General features: G+C 47.5%; 1 protein-coding gene across 8 annotated transcripts in view; it reads right to left on the bottom strand.

The window, feature by feature from the left end:
* The window catches only part of CUNH10orf90 (chromosome unknown C10orf90 homolog), a 217122-nt gene that overhangs the window by 91570 nt on the left and 110794 nt on the right, over positions 1-14758 (bottom strand). The window contains exon 1 of one of the 8 annotated variants that reach the window (XM_053910040.1): positions 3441-3561. The exons of 3 other annotated variants lie outside the window; for them this stretch is intronic. The gene's annotated coding sequence lies outside the window, so the exon portion shown is untranslated. Of the gene's footprint in view, positions 1-2666; positions 2964-3440; positions 3562-14758 lie in introns of those variants that run through there. 4 more of the 8 variants (XM_053910039.1, XM_053910036.1, XM_053910038.1 and 1 more) reach the window with 4 other exon arrangements.

A 14758-nucleotide genomic window follows, 5' to 3' on the forward strand; every position in this document is an offset into this window, starting at 1 on the left:
ACAGAAAGTCTTAGGAGTCCTATAGCTCTTATAGGAATTCAGTCATTATTAAAAACACCTTTTTATAAAGAAAACTCCAGGCACCGATGGCTTCACTGGAAACAATGAACAGGATGAGACAGCAGAAAATCAAATCTTAGCTCAGGCAGCCTGTAGGCATATATCGCAAAGATGAACTTCAAGAAGAAAGATAAGGCCAATACTACAAGACTCTTGGGAAATTAGAGGCGGCCAGCACAACCTACCACAGACTAACAATAATATCTGATAAAGACGTTACAAAACATAGAGAGGAGGTACGAAAACTACAAATCAGTGTCCCTCCTAAACACAGACCAGTGGTTCTCAGCTGGGCTAATTGCCTCCTGAGGAATATTTGGCACTATCTGGAGACATTTCTGGTTGTCACCACTGGGGGAGCAGGTGCTGCTAGTGACTGCAGACGTTCCCTTCCAAGAAGTCACAGAGCTGGGCTCCAAGGCCCCCCTCCCAGGGGCTGGCATCACGGCTACATCTTTGTCCCATTCATCAGCACTTGCCTTGGCCCCAGGAACTCTCAGACCCTGAGGTTGGAGCCTTTACTGGGTTCCATCCAAGCTGGGTCACCCTGGGTCAGCCCCCAATAAGTGGAGTCAGGACTCATATACAGAGTGAGCACAAAGCAGGCATTCTGGAAAGGAAGGGGAAGGGGAAGGGGAAGGGGAAGGGGAAGGGGAAGGGGAAGGGAAAGGGAAAGGGAAAGGGAAAGGGAAAGGGAAAGGGAAAGGGAAAGGGAATGGGAAAGGGAAAGGGGAAGGGGAAGGGGAAGGGGAAGGGAGGGGGAAGGGGAAGGGGAAGGGAAGGGGAAAGGGAAAGGGGAAGGGGAAGGGGAAGGGAGGGGGAAGGGGAAGGGAAGGGGAAGGGAAGGGAAGGGAAGAGGGGAAGGGAAGGGAAGGGAAGGGGAGGGGAGGGGAGGGAAGGGAAGAAGGGAAGGAGAGAGAAGGGAAAAAGGGAAGGGAAGGAAGAAGGGAAGGGAAGGGGAGGGAAGGGAAAAGAGAAGGGAAGGGAAGGGAAGGGAAGAAGGGAAGAAGGGAAGAGAAGGGAAGGGAGGGGAAGGGAAGGGAAAAGGGGAAGGAAGAGAAGGGACGAAGGGAAAGGAAGGGAAGGGAAGGGAGGGGAAGAAGGGAAAGGAAGGGGAGGGAAGAGAGGGGAAGGGAAAGGAAGGGAAGAAGGGAAGGGGAGGGGAGGGAAGGGAAGAAGAGAAGGAAAGGGAAAGGGAAAGGAAGGGGAGGGGAGGGAAGAAGGGAAGGGGAGGGAAGGGAAGGGAAGAAGGGAAGGGAAGAAGGGAAGGGGAGGGAAGGGGAAAGGGAAGGGAAGGGGAGGGAAGGGGAGGGGAGGGGAGGGAAGGGAAGGGAAGGGAAGGGGAGGGAAGGGAAGAAGGGAAGGAGAGAGAAGGGAAAAAGGGAAGGGAAGGAAGAAGGGAAGGGAAGGGGAGGGAAGGGAAAAAAGAAGGGAAGGGAAGGGGAGGGGAGGGGAGGGGAGGGAAGGGAAGGGAAAGGAAAGGAAGGGAAGAAGGGAAGGGAGGAAGAAAGAAAGGGAGGGAGGAAAGGAAGGAAGGAAGGAAGGAAGGAAGGAAGAAAAGGAAAGGGAAGGAACGAAGGAAGGAAGAAGGAAGGAAGAAAGGAAGAATGGAAGGAGGAAGGAAGGAACGAAGGAAGGAAGGAAGGAAAAACTTGCCACTGTATTGCTAAACCCCATTCATATAAACCCAGAACCCAATAGTGTGATTCTGGAGTTAAGTCCCTTTCAACTCAGGGCAAATCTGTCTTATCATGTAAGGCCCAGCTCAAACTATTTCCCTCTGGAAGCTTCTGCCCCCAGAAAAACAAACCGGCTGCTCTGGTAGCGGTCAGCGGTTGCTGGCCCGGATGGATGGGCTTCCCAGGGGCAAGAGCCTGATCTGGCTCCTGGGGAGACAAAGCCACGAGAAATGAGCTCGGACGTCGGAGCACCTGAGAGCGACTCTGACTTCAGCAAAGTCAACCTGTCACCGTGGAAGAGCGAATGAAAAGTTTGCTCACCTGGGCCCCATTACAAGCACCGGTTTCTCCGGGGGCGGGCCCGAATCGGTGTGTCCACATGGGACCTCTCCTGAGAGGCCAGGATCCCCAGAAGAGCTGGGACCAGATTAGACCAGAACCCCCAAGGGTGGTTCTGCATCTAAAGAAGAGGGAGGAAGGAGCACCTGGGGGGGGGGGTCAGTCGGCTGAGCGCCCAACTTTGGCTCAGATCGTGATCTCGTGGTCCGTGAGTTCAAGTCCCGCGTCGGGCCCTGCGCTGACAGTCGGTCAGCGCAGAGCTGGCTTTAGACGCTCTGTCCCCGTCTCTCTCTGCCCCTCCCCCGCTCACACTCTCTCTCTCAAAACAGAACATAAAACATGTTTTAAAAAGAAAAAAGAAGAGGGAGGGAGAAATGCAACGATTCTCTGTGAGCAGGCAGCCTCTGCTCTTTCTCCCTCCTCACGCCCTCGCTTAGAGCTACGAGCCACGGTGCCCCCCTCCTGCCGAGGGGTTTCCTTCTTGCCCCCACGAGATCCCCTTCCCTGGGGAAGACCTGCGCACTGTACCTCCAGGGTGCAAGTCCTGTCCCACCGGCCCTCCTGCCCCCATGGGACTCCCAGGTCCACCTGCTTGGGCAAAATCCACTTCTGTGTGGTACCTGATCACCCGTGTTTCCAGCGCAGGCCTCCCTTCAGCGCTTCTCTGGTCTTGTCGCTGGAGAGTTTCCCTGTCATTTCCTTTCCTTTGGTGTCACATTTGCCATTCTCCACGGCACCTGCCCTTACAGTTGTCACGAGGCATGTTCCTCTCCGATTCTCCCAGTCCTCTGGGTCTGGCCGGAAGGCGTCCTCCCCAACAGAGGCCGCTGCCGTGGTTGGGATACGCGGTCCCTCCTTTCACGGGTGTGTCAGTCACCGGTGTCATAAACCAGGACCCAGGAGACATAGGCAGCCCTTTTGTGATGTCTCCAGAGATGGCTTTCCCGGGCCCCTCATTCGCCCCCAAGGGAAGAAAACATGATGATGCCCCAGGATCCCTACAACCTTCATTTTCCTACTGAGAAAGATCGAAACCGCTAGAATGAATTCCAGGTCTGTTTGTTCCCGTCATGTTCTCACTCGGCTTCCCTCCTCCCCCAGCAAACTGACAGAATCGGAGACATTCCTGGAGAAGCTGGAGACTCTCAGCGAGCTCCCGTCCACCTGCCACACACACACGGTGGGAACACGGTGCTGCCTCTCGGCACCTGGCAGGGTCTGCACGGGGCTGTTGGCCGTGGGGAGTCTCTGTGGACTCACCACCGCCGCCCCCCCCCCGCCTTGCATCGGCTCCCTGGGAGCAGAAACCGGCCACCCCCACCTCGCCCAGGAACGGGTGCCCAGGTGGCTTGCTCGCAGCACCTGAGGTCACGCTCCCACGAAGAGCTGCGTATTTTCACGTCGGACCCAGGAAGCTTTCAAACAGATCTCCAAACCTCTCAGACGTTCCTCATAGGTTCCTGCGGCCAGACTGCGGAACGTGAAGCTGTGCTCAGACCTTTACACATCCAGTCGTATTGTTCAAAATCCATGGATGTAAAGGAAACGGTGAGAAAATATTTACAATTGAAACCCACAGCAGCAGGGATTCAGATTCTCTCTCTCTCTCCATATATATATATATATATATATATATATATATATATTTTTTTTTTTTTTTTTTTTTCCATTTTCCTCAGAACCTCCGTGTTAGGGGGGCAGGGCCTGGACCACCATGAGCCATACAAACCCCCGTGGGCGGCATACCTGCCCTCAAACCTCCAGTGTGCACTGACTCAAGCCCACATGAGGTACGAACGCTGTAATCCCTGCTAGGGGTTCCTCTTCTCCAAGAACAATCTGAGCTGTCACTGCAGGGACCACGAGTAAGTGACAGGTGGAACAGGATCTTGACTCCCACTCGTGCTCCCATTGGTGTGGAACGAAGCTGCAAGCCCTAAAGAGCCATCTGGGCTACCGGAGGCACACGGTTACGAGAGAAGCTCACCCTTTGCATGTCAAGGGCTCCCCAAGGGGCCCCTTCAGGGGTGCGGCCCTGGGAGTCGGTGGGCACTGACCTAGGAACCCGGTCTTTGGTCTGGAACAAGCGGTCCCACTGTGGGACACAGAACATCCTCCATCGATGGATGCGGGCGGGGGGGGCGGGGGCGGTGATGCAACCTTGAACCTGGGAAAGGGGCGGCTGGGGCGGTGGTGGTTTGAGGCAGCGTTCACTAAACGCTCTTGGGCAAAGACACCGAAGCCCATCTCGTTGCGCCAGCCTTGATTCCGCCCGAGACCTCAGGAAAGAGTGAAGATTGCTCCTGCTTCCTGAGCGCGGCAGGGATGCGAAGCCCGTCCTGCCCGACGTCACCCCAAAGCTCCCCCACCAGGCTGCACCGGCTTCCACCTGTGCCCTCCACACTCAGCCCGCCCACCGCAAAACGACGCATGAAGCCAGAGTTGTGTTCTTACAGACAAAAATGCCCTTGACTTCTTTCAGCGCCCTGCCCGAGTCTGATAAAAATGTCTGCTGCTCAAAGGTAGCCCCGAAAATCCTGCAGCAAGAAGTCTGGCCAGGTGAGGAAACTTGGGGTCCTGGATCACCAGCCTCGCGTTTCCCCTGAAACAAAGCTTCCAAGGGCTGGATCTGGCAAGTCACCCATTCTCCTGCCAAGTCCTCAGAATAAAAACACCTGACATTCAACAAACAGAGGGACGTAAAAATAAAGAGAAATGTAAGTGGGTTTGGTGCTTATCTGTCTTTCCAACAAAAGATAACAGGTAATTGCTTTTTTATCACCAGCACTTGAAATTTGAAAGTAAAGAAGGAGCCAGGCTTGATATCGCACCTAAACTTGGCAGTCCATTGATCCTTAACTTCCACTTCTGCTGAGGACCAAATAGTCAGACAACCCAGATGCTCGTAGACGATTCAATAAGAAAAATAGCCAAGAAGCAGCAGAGGCAATGTCAGCCGCGTCGTTTCCAACAGGAGGGCTTTCTGTTTAGATTTTGTTAACTGATTACATATATGCATGCCCCCCCCCCCCGCCCTTCACCGCCACCCCTCCCACCGAAAGTTCTAAAATGTCACCGATTCTCTAAATCCAGCCTTTCCCAAAGAAGAGACATCTGAACAAGGGGAACAGGATGCTTCATACCTTCCCCAGGAAAGGAGAAAGCTGTCGCCTAGCAACCCGGCCCCCCAAAATGCCCTCCAGTTACCTGGCTCTTGTGAAAACTGAGCATCTTTAACAGACACAGCCACTGCCTCAGTTGCCACAGCAAAGCGCTTTGCAGGGAGCACCCCTCTCTCCTCTCTTTCCGCCCCCGGGGCTTTCCCAGGTAGTGCCACAGAGTGAGCCAACAAACCTCGTGTCCAGGCTTCCCGGGTTGTCTCCCTCTGAGATGAAAATCCCCCGATTCCTCCCTGCCTAAATCTCCTGCAACTCAACGCAACAGAAACGTACTTTTTTTCTGTCTGAAGAATTCTCTGGATGCTCAAGAAATTGCATGGCTCAGCAGAGAATCGTGGTCTCTTTCATCTGGAGGTAATTCTCCAGGTTTCAACTGGTTATTCTTTATTGAACATTTTTTTTTTGAAATCGAAAAGATTTATTGAATATTGTCATGGGTTAAATGGTGCCTCCCCCCCACCCAATACCTATGTTGAAGTCTTAAGGTGATTGGGTTGAAATGAGATCAGTAGGGTGGCTCTGATCCAATATGACTGGTATCCTTATAAAAAGGGGAAGTTTGGACACAGACACACACACACACACACAGACACACACACACACACACACACACACACACACACACACACACACAGAGACCATGTGAAGATAAAGGCAGAGAGCAGGGTGATGCATGAATGAGCCAAAAAATGAGAGACGGCCAGCAACCCACCAGAAGTGGGGAACGAGAAGGACGGAACGGATCGTCCATGCGTCACAGTCTCAGAAGGACCCAACTCTGCCAGTGACACGTTGATTTTGGATGTCAGGCCTCCGGAGCTGGAAAGTAATACGTTCCTGCTGTCTAAGCCACTCTGTGTGTAGTCCTTTGTTTGAGTGTCCCAGGAGACCCTTCCTACGATTCCCCACATGTCATATGCTGCTACGGGTGTCACTCCCTTTCTCATCGAGCCCCCACGGCTCCCCACGTCTGATTCACCACAGTTAGCACGCAAGCAAGCCGGGGCTTGGTGAAATGGTGCGAACTTGCCCAACACCCCACAGCTCCCAAGTGCAGGAACTGGAATTCCCGCTCAAGTCAGATGCCCCGGGAGACCACGCTCTGAACCTCCTTGCTGTTCTCCCTCTGCTCCTTCTAGACGTAGCTTCCTTCACCCCGCAGACCGGGGCTTCCCCCAGAAGTAACTAACAGCGAGGCTAACTGCGAACCAGGACAGGGAAACCCGAGAAGACCAAGGTGGCTGTGAAATATTTAACATGTCGATGGGAGGCACATTGCCAGCTGAGCTCCAGCCAAGAATGGTCCTTGGCTGACGGGCAAGAGATTTCTGCTGTAGCAAGATGAGCCGGGAGCAAAGTTAGCCTTGAACTTCATTAAACCTCTGTGTCTCTAGGGCCACGGGGAGAAAGAGCCCGGAGCGGGCCCTGCAGTCCCAGCACTGAGCAAGGTGGTCCAGAGGGACCTTCCCACCGCGGTGGCAGAGTAGGGCACTTCCGGAAGTATTTTCTCACATTTGCAACACTCAGCAATTCTACTGTAGCTTGGGTTCGTGCATTTGCCACGGACAGCAAAACATCTACCAGGGAAAGCAAACTTTGGTGAATAGAGGAAAACCCCACAGTAGGGCTCTGTTCCACGACAGAGAGGGGCTAAAATTACCACAGGCAAGTGATGGCGAATTGGTATCCCCAACAAGGTCACCACGTTCAGAAAGCTAACCGCGTGGGCGGGTGTGTGTGTGTGTGTGTGTGTGTGTCCGCGTAGAAGGATTCTTTGTTGTTTGTGGAGTCTCTGCAGTAGCATTTCATGACCTGGTGAAGGTTTCCCATCAAAGAAGTCGCCTCCGTCTACAACATTATGTAAAGGGTCAAATCATATAAATAAATGCATTTAAAATTTTTTTTAATCTTTATTTATTTTTGAGAGAGAGAGACAGACAACAAAGACAGAGACAGAGTGTGAGTGAGGAGGAACAGAGAGAGAAGGAGACACAGAATCCAAAGCGAGATCCAGGCTCCGAGCTGTCAGCACAGAGCCCGACACGGGGCTCGAACTCACGAACCGCGAGATCGTGACCTGAGCCGAAGTCGGACGCTTCACCGGCTGAACCACCCAGGCGCCCCTGAATAAACACATTTTAGTGATTCTTCCAGTCACACAGACCTTCAGCCAAACTGCTACAGAAATAAATTTGTTGAGTAAATATAGCACCCAGGAAATGATCAAATATTAAAATTTGATTAAAATGTTTTAATGAAGCAGAAGAAATATAATGCTTACTTTGTGATTTTTATAAAATGGGCAAAATCTCTAAGACCACTATATTTGGAAAAGCTTACAAATTAAATTTCTCCAGCATGTACTTATTAAATAAGTACATAATTTAAAAAAAAAAAAAAGAGATTTCTTATGATAAAATATGAAGTTCCAGACAAGGAAACCTTAGGAGCTGGGAACAAGGCAAGCATTCCCAAGATCGCGGGGGTGCTGCCGACACAGTAAGATAAGGAGGCAAGAGACAAAACTCTCACAACTTCAGACGATGTGACTGTCCACCTGGGAACCCAAGGGTCTAAGCTGAAAACCATTAGAACCAATGGCAGAGCTGAGTGGTTAAAGCACAATCAAAAACTACTTCCAGGGGCGCCTGGGTGGCTCAGTCGGTTGAGCGTCCGACTTCGGCTCAGGTCACGATCTCGCGGTCCGTGAGTTCGAGCCCCGCGTCGGGCTCTGTACTGACAGCTCAGAGCCTGGAGCCTGTTTCAGATTCTGTGTCTCCCTCTCTCTCTGACCCTCCCCCGTTCATGCTCTGTCTCTGTCTCAAAAATAAATAAACATTAAAAAAAAAATTAAAAAAAAAAAACTACTTCTAAGCATCACAAAGAACAGCAATAATCAATTACAAATCATCAGGAGAAAAAAATTAACACTGGCAAGAAAAGGAATGCATCTAACATGAAATCTGCTACACCTAGGTCGAGAAAATCCTAAAATTATACTCGAGGAGACAAAGGAAAGGCTAGGTGCGTGAGGAAGCACACGTTTCCGGATGAAGAGGTCAAAATTGTAAAGTCAACACCGTCCAAGTTAATTTATATATTCTAAACTTAATTAAAAATGGACAATAAATAAATATTAGATAAAACTTCAAAGTATGATTCATAAATGTATGTGGAAAAGAGAATACATAAGAATACCCAAGTCAATTTTGATAATACATAGTAAAAGTGCGATATTACCATAATACGTATCAAAACTTATTCAAATGCTGTATTAATAATTCAAACAGTGTGGTCTCAGCAAAGGAAAAGATGGACAGATCAGTGAAATAAAACAGAAAGTCAGACACCCTTGTACTATCAACAAGATGTTACAAATCAAAGGGACTAGGATTGGTATTGATAATCCATTTAGGGATAAAATAATGCTATGGTCCGTATTTAAACCCATTCATGGGGCGCCTGGCTGGCTCAGTTGGTGGAGCGTGTGACTCTTGATCTCAGGGTTATGAGTTCGAGCCCCACGTTGGGGGTAGAGATTACTTAAAAATCCTTTAAAAAAATAAAGCCATTCACAAAACTAAATTTAAAATAGATCAAAAGTGTAAACACAAAAAGTGGGATTTAAAAAAAATAAAAGAATATTTTTTATAATATTGGAAGTCCTCTTAAAGAAGACAAAATATCCAGAGCCCATAAAAGATAGATAGTCAAAGTGTAAAATGATGAGTAACTTGTATACGACGAATATTATTATATACAGAATTAAATGACAAGCAAAAAAAAAAATTAAATAACAAGCAACAGACTGGAAGAAAACATTAAAAGGATACATACACAGGACATAATATTAACTTCTATGATTATATTAGAAGAACATACTTTATAAAAGTGAGTTAGTGATTTGAACACGGATTTCACAGAAAAACAAATACAATGGGGCAATATTCAATTAAAAGGTGCCGGAGGTTTTTAGCAATTGAGAAAAAATAAATTAAAACAATGTTTAAAGAAAATAAAATAATACCTTCTGCAGTAAAGGATATCATCAAGAAAGTGAAAAGACAATCTACAGAATGGAACAAAATGTTTGCAGATCATATACCTGATAAGGATCCAGAGGCCTGCATATATAAAGAACTCTACAACTCAACAGCAAAAAGGCAAACAACCCCACGGCCCAAGAACTTGAACAGACATTTCTTCAAAGAAACTATCCAATGGCCAATGAGCACATGAAAAGAATCTCAACATCCTCAGTCATGGGGGAAATGCAAATCAAAACCACCGTAAGACACTACTTTATATCCACTACTGTGGCTATAATTAAATCTAAAACAAAACAAACATACAAAAAAAAAAAAAAACCGAAAAAAATTGGTGGTAGTAAGGATGGGAAGGAATGAAACTTCCCATACATTGCTGGTGGGACTATAAATAGTATGGCTGCTATGGAAAACTGTTTAGAAGTTCTTCAAAGAGTTAAACATAATTACCATATGACCATGTTATCATATATATGTATACACATGCATGCATTTATGTATGCATATACAGATACACACACACACACAAAAGAACTGAAAACAGGTACTCAGATAAACACTTGTATGCAAACCTTTGTATCAGTACTATTCACAATAGCCGACAGGTGGAAACTACCCAAATATCCACCGACGAATGGATAAACAAATTTGTACATTACACGAGGGATTATATATATATATATATATATATATATATATATGTACCTAGATACAACGGAAATATTCAGCTGTGAGAAGAAATGAGGTGCTGACACATGCTACAACATGGATGACCCTCGAAAACATCGTGCTGAGTAAAAGGAGCCAGACACAGAGGATCACATAGTATATGATTCCCTTTACATGAAATGTCCAGATAGGTCAGGCCACGATGATGAAAAGTAGATCAGTAGTTGCTAAGAACTGGGGGGAGGTATGAGTAGGAAGGGCTTTCATTGGGAGTGGCGAAATGTTTTGGAACTGGAGAGAGGTGGTGGTTGTATAACATCGTGAATGTTCATGCAGTGCACGCTTTAAAATGGATACATTTTTTTGTTATGAGAATTTCACCCCAATGAAAACAACAGAGAGATACCTTACCTTTTTCTTAGTTTGGAAAACACACACACACACACACACACACACACACACACACAACTATAAAAATCCAGTATTAGGGGGCGCCTGGGTGGCTCAGTTGGTTAAGTGTCCGACTCTTGATTTTGGCTTAGGTCATGATCTCCCAGTTCGTGAGATTGAGCCCCATGTTGGGCTCTGTGCTGACAGCACAGGGCCTGCTTGGGATTCTCTCTCTCCCTCTCTCTCTGCCCCTCCTCTCTCTCTCTCTCAAAATAAATGTATTTTTTCAAAAAATCCAGTCTTAGGGTGTGGGAAAATGGGTTCTCTCCACACTTGGCTCAAATATAAACCAGTAGAGCACTTTTGGGAGGGAAATTTGGTGATATGTATCAAATTTCAAATGTATATACCTGGGACGCCTGGGTGGCTCAGTCGGTTAAGCATCTGACTCTTGGTTTCAGCTCAGGTCAAGATCTCACGGTTCCTGAGTTCGAACCCCGAGTCAGGCTCTGTGCTGTTGCAGAATCTGCTTGAGATTTCTCTCCCTCTCTCTCTGCCCCTCCCCCACTTGTGCACGGTCTCACTCTCTCTCTCAAAAAATAAATAAAATAACCAAAAAACCCAAAGTATATACCTTGTGACCCATCAATTTCACTTCTAAAATTCAATTCCACACATGCCCCAAGATAGATGTATATGTTCGCTGGTGCTTAGTTGTTTAAAAAATAAAACAAAATTAAAAATCTGGCAAATGGGTGTCGTTGGTTTTGTTGAGAGCCTCAAAGAAGAAACTGAAGGACCGTTTCATCTCAAATTGCCCTTAAACATCCCTTAAATCACCCATAAATTACATATATGTGATTCGTGTAAACAACTCTGTACGGCAATAAAAATGTACAAATATACAGTTTATACTGTAATGTATAATCTCTAGTTCCATAAAGTGGTCGTAATAAAAATTAAGTCGTTCAAGTGCTACACTGCTTAGACACACTTCAACAAATCTGTAAGTCTTCAAACTTGCCGGCTCCGTCTGCTGGTGCATAATGAAGTGTCCCTGCATTTTGGTCTTCTCATCTGCAAAGTAGGGATGACACACGCCTACCTCAAAGGGCCGCTGGGAGGACACGCGGAGTTAATTCAGATCAAGTGCCCGCCACCGTATGCGGTGCACCTTCAGCCTGCGGTAAATGCGGGATGTTATTAGGCAGTCAAGGGGTTGACTTTCTAGAAGGGAGGTAGGTGAGTCACAGATAATTTTATAGGCTACAAGGTGAAGAGGGTTCGGACAGCTGCGGGCACAGAGCAGGGGCACTTGGGGCAGGCTGCCCACACAGAGGGGCCTTACCCACCACCTCTCGGTCCATTTGGAAGTTGGGTATGAACCCATTTTCCGAGACTGGAACCAATGGCGCCTAAGACCAACACCACCATGCTCTTCTTCCCTGGCGATCACAGATGGTACTTCTGCATGCCCGTGCTATCGGCCATTAGCACCTGTGTTTAAGAATTCCCTGTGTTTGTTCTCGGGAAAATAAACTGTTAGAAAGGAAAATCAATTTTCATTAGCAGTGCTATTCCTTTCGAGAAAGTCCTTTCTCAAATAAAAGTGGTGGAGGACACTCCGAAAGCTGGTGTCACCTTGACATTCTCTACAGGACTGAGTGAGCTGCCGACTCCGGCCTCGGGGCTGTCTTCTCCCCTCGGCCCTAGGTCAGCATCCCGGATGACCTGTCCACAGAAGCCACAGCAGGTGCCGTGGAAGCAGAGAGTGGGCTGGGCGGGGCTGGGGTGCACCAAGAGCCTCCCCTCGGGCCCCTTACTTCAGCTCATGGGAACAGGAGTAGTGTTGCCCAACCCAGTTTTTTAAGAGAAACTCGATGCCTGAATTTTTAGTTAAAATCTCCCAATTTTTTTAATATTCAAAGTATGCAAAGACACTTTTGGGCCCAACCAAATACTTCTGTGTGATGAATCTGGCCCAACGGCCCTAACTGGTGGCTTCTGTGACACACATTTGGCCTTACAGGGTTGAAACTGTGCATCCAAAGGAGCTCACGAGACCATGGCTATGATGTCATAGGAAGATGATCGGCCGTGTTCTTTGGATCCGGCCAAGCCCATCGTTGGATGGGAGTCAATTTCCCACCCCCAGCCTGTCAATCAGCTGCCTCCAGGATTTGGCCCCATTCTCCCCTCCACACCTCGTCCCCCTGCAGGGGGTCATCCTTTGAAATAATACCTGTCACTCTGTGCAGTGCTTCAGATACACCTCACTTAACAAAAGTAAATCACAAGACACATTCTCTGCCAAGAAAGCAAGCACACCGAGTTTGATTCTTCGTTTCCACTTAAAGAGTCAACAGGATTTGTGCCGTTCAGCACCTCCCCTTTGTCAGTGGAGCTTTTAGAAAGATTATCTTAAATGAAGGTAAAGAGAAGGATGGAATCGGGGAAGGGAAGGTACAGAGCCACCAGGCAATGCCAGAGCAGAATCGATTTTCCCTAAGTGAGGGGAGTGAGCGCAAAGCATGGCCTGGCAGAGTTACTCGGAAACCCGCTCTTTCCCAGATGGTGGGACGCCCCCGCCTTGCGCTATTGATCTCACCGCATGCACGGCCAGAAGACAGGAAGACCTCTGATTATCTGGTGATTTTAGTATCTTTCCCTCCTTCCTGATCAGCAGGGTGATGGGTTCTGAAGACAATTTCTTTATTTTTTAAAATTTTTAATGTTTATTTATTTCGGGAGAGAGGGAGAGACAGAGCATGAGGAGGGAGGGGCAGAGAGAGAGGGAAACACAGAGTCCGAAGCGGGCTCTGGATTCCGAGCCGTCAGCACAGAGCCCGATGCGGGGCTCGAACTCACGAACGGTGAGATCATGACCTGAGCCGAAGTCGGACGCTTCACCGACTGAGCCACCCAGGCGTGCCTAAAGACAATTTCTGGGCTTGATTTCTCGTATCCGGCGTGGGCAAAATGACTTCTAAAGAACACACTCATCTTTAGAAGAGATAAATGCTGACCCACTACGTAAAACACGTGGCGCCTGCCATCCTGTGTCTGAAAGTGACTCAGAGCCTCGCTGAGGTCACGCACAACGCACCTTCACCTCCACCTTCCTCCCACGTCATGGAGGGTGTGACTACACTCCTAACACCCTCCTTCATCCACCCAGTCACTCCTGGCCCTCCTCTGATCTCTCTCACCCAGAGCCAGGTCCCAGCCCCCCAGGGACCCACGGTAACTGACATGACACTGAGCGTAGTAAAAATCTCCCATAAATTACCATTTGAGTACAAAGTGTACAAGCTATGGTTGGTTTTCCAATATCCCAACTCTTAGTTAAGGGGGAGAGGGGGGTCTCTGCGGCCTTAATTAATTCCTTGTCCCTTCCCTTTTATTATGTCAAGGAAGGTATCATGACCTGTATACCTGACCAAGTGAATGACACCAAGGCCTCACTCTTTTTTGGTCACTGATAAAGCAACCTTTAAAATTACTCTCATCAATATGCTATGACTTCTTCCTGCTGAATTCTACCCATTGCCTATGATCTCAAGATGGTTGAGAAACGTGGAGGCAGAAATTTCTCACAATATTTACATAGCACTCTCTCTTTTTCTCCCTTTGGTAAATACATTTACTGGAATCCCTAAAACCACGGAGAGGAAGTGACACGCTATTTTTCACGTGCCAAAAAAAAAGAACTTTCAACCCAGAATCCTATATACCTCGGGAAAATATCATTCAGAAACGAAGGGGAATATCAAGACATTCTCAGATAGAAAAAAGAAAAAAACTAAGAAAATCTGTGGCCAGCAGACTTACCCTAAGAGAATGCTAAACAGAAAGGAAAAGATGAACGAAACTTGGAACATCAGGAAGGAAGGAAGAACACAGTGAGCAAAAGTATGAATAAATACAATAGGTCTTCTTCCCCTCTTGAGTTTCATGGGTTATGTTTAATGGTTGCAGCAAAAATCACAACACTATCTAACGCGGTTCTAAATGTACATAAAGGAAGTATTTTAAATCCTTGCATTATAAATGGGGGAGGGCAAAGGGTTGTACAGGGAGGTGAAGTTTCTGTACGTCACTTGAACTGGCAAAATGATGACAAGAGACTATGATTTTATACATGTAGCTACTTAATATGGCTAGCTGCTCTCCTTCAATTAATGTTTGCATGATCTATCTGTTTCCATCCTTTTACATTCAGCCTGCCTAGATTGCTATATTTAAAGTGAGTTTCATGTAGATAGCAAGTGTTTGGGTCTTGTTTCATAGTCTAGTTCATAAATTTTGCCTTTGAATTTATGCATTTGCATTACATACATACATGAGACATATAAATACATAAATATACATGTAAATATATGTTATAGATCACGTG

The sequence above is a fragment of the Panthera pardus genome, unplaced genomic scaffold (assembly GCF_024362965.1).
Source record: "Panthera pardus isolate Hobbes unplaced genomic scaffold, ASM2436296v1 HiC_scaffold_22, whole genome shotgun sequence".
Lineage (NCBI taxonomy): Eukaryota > Metazoa > Chordata > Mammalia > Carnivora > Felidae > Panthera > Panthera pardus.